The following is a 2,584-nucleotide window of genomic DNA, read 5'->3' on the forward strand; positions in this document are numbered from 1 at the left end:
TCTCTCTCTCTCTCTCTCTCTCTCTGTCTCTCTCTCTCTCTCTGTCTGTCTCTCTCTCTCCCCCCCTCCTCTTCCCTCCCCTTCCCCTCTCCCCCTCCCCCTCTCCTCCCCTCTCCTCTACCTCTTCCTTCCCTCTCCTTTCCCTCCCCTCTCCCTTCCCTCTCCTCTCCAGTACAAGACTGCAAAGGTGACTTGCCTGCTCTGCCGAGAATTATTAGAAAGGGGGAGGGGGTTTTGGGGGGGTGGGGAGCAAAGGACACGTAAATGTGTGCTTAGGACATTCCTTTTGGAATTACTATTATGCCACGTGCCCCCCCCCCCCCAAAAGTGACCCCTCCAACTTAGTCCTTTTTCTATTCTGGCAGATTTCTGCTACCCTCTCATTCCCACCCCAAGCAATTCCCTCCACAACCTTCGAATCTCAGTCGCTGTCCCTGTCCCTTTCTCAGTCTCTATCTCTATCGCCTTCTCTTTGTCTCTGGCTCATTTCTTTCTGTCTCTAACTACTAGTCGGCTTGCTGGTTTGTCTGCCTGTCTTTCTTGCCCTCAACTACTATTCAGAGATTCTATAGGGAGGATTTTTGCCTATGCGTGAGTGGGGATGAAAGTTTGGAAAGCTGTTTTCAGTATGTGGAGACCTCAAATCCTTTCCTGTCACTCAGGAAAGTCTACGGCAGGAGATGGGGGTGGGGAAGGAAAGGGGGATTGAGGAGTCCTGCAGTGACTGAGAATAAGGTTTCCTCACCCTTGGTGGGGTGAGGGGAATGGAGGACTTGCACATCTAGTATTCAAAGATGTGCCTATACAGTTAGTCCTGGATGATCTTCCCACCTCTTTTCTCAGAAGCAAAAATCTGTTAACTTTCCATGTTAATTGATGAGGTCTGGTGATGCAAGTCAAGAACCCTAAAGTCTCTTTAAAATAATTTATAGAATCATATAATTTTATCTTTGTAATATATCTGTTGGACAATTTCTTTATCATTCTAACAGATTTCAATTGATTTCAATGGAACCATGTTTTTTTTTTTTTTTGGAGATTATCCAAATTATTTAAGTTTAGAAGACATGTCAGAGCCAGAGTTTCCCAGGAAAACAATGCTTTTTCTCTCCTCCCTTTATGTATACTCTTTCCTCTATTTAGGTTTTATTAGATTTGCTTCAAAAAGGCTAGTGATAAAGCAGAGGAGAAAGAAGAACCACCTCCCCATCTACTCCATTTTGCAAGCTTGCAATACTAGAAATTACCATGGGTCTCAGGAGTCCATTTAATGGACTAGCTATGTTTTAGTAATGTCCCCAAAGCCCGAAGTGAAGACACTCCAAAATGACTAGGGTGTAACAGGGAGCACACATGGAATACGAATTCTTGTCAAGCTGACAAAAGATAGACCGTGTGAGAAGAGTAGTTCTCTGCTGTTTACTTAATAGAATATTATTTATGATTGCATATACCTGGTAGTCTTAGCAGTTAAAGTAGGCATCATATTTGCTTTTAGCTAGCTATGTGAGGAACCTTTACCAAAGATATCATAATAAGGTTTTGTTTTGGGGGGGAGATATTTCTAAGAATTCCCATTTCTGTTTGGCAAAATTTATCTTCTCACAATGTGAATATTTTTAACTTTCTTCACAAAGAAATGATAGCAAAGCACCACTTTGAAAAAATCTTTGAAAAATGGCTATTTGTACATCCATGAGTATATGGGTTTGGGAACAGGAATAGTAACAAACAACAGATGACTTCAGATGGGTTATAGAATCAAGGAGCCACTCTACCTTTCTGTGCCTGATTTTCTCAACCTTCCCCTCTTATTTAACAGATTTGATCTTGAATATCTGTACCATAAAACTTGGGGGATTTAAAGGACTGTGGGAGGCTCCCTTTGAAAAGGACTCTAGGGAGAGCCTTTCTAATCCCTGCTACTTGAGCCGGATGGGATGAGATTGTAAGACGGACATAAAAAAGCAATTCAGTGAACAACTTTAGAGATCCAAATGAGTTACAAAGACATTTACTTCTCCATATTTGTTGTGCAGACACATGTAGGTTTCAATGTGAGCCAGAATGGCAAAGTAAATAAATAAAGGAAAAAGGAGATGGGGTGGGGTAGGGGGGAACTGTAGCTACTGAAGCAGTTTAGGGGAAGGAATTCTAGGACTAGAGTAGGAAATAAATGCTATTTAGAGGAAACATCAGGAAAGTATTAAATAAACTGTGGTATATTATTTCTTTCTTGACGATGTACTTTAGAGTAGATTTTCATGATCAGTGGTGCCATACTATTACTAACTGTGTTTATTTGCTTTGCTGAGCCTTACACTTCCTCTTCTGTCTATGCAGAATGTGGAAACATTACTTGGTATACTTTGTGCAGCATAATGCAAATTATTTCTGCAGGATGCAATGCTCATATAAGCATTAGCAGTTGCAGCTAACTCCACAATCCACGTGTGTTTAGTGTGAGGGCCCTGCCTACAAAAGTACAATTTGTGTTCATTTTTCATTAGAAATCACTACCCCTGAAGTTGTTTTATAGGAGAGAAGTGGCAGATGGTAGATAGATGGAGAGGTAGGGACCATC

The sequence above is a fragment of the Petaurus breviceps genome, unplaced genomic scaffold, assembly GCF_028583685.1.
Source record: "Petaurus breviceps papuanus isolate PSGF00001 unplaced genomic scaffold, PetGlider_PUasm1.0 90977, whole genome shotgun sequence".
NCBI lineage: Eukaryota > Metazoa > Chordata > Mammalia > Diprotodontia > Petauridae > Petaurus > Petaurus breviceps.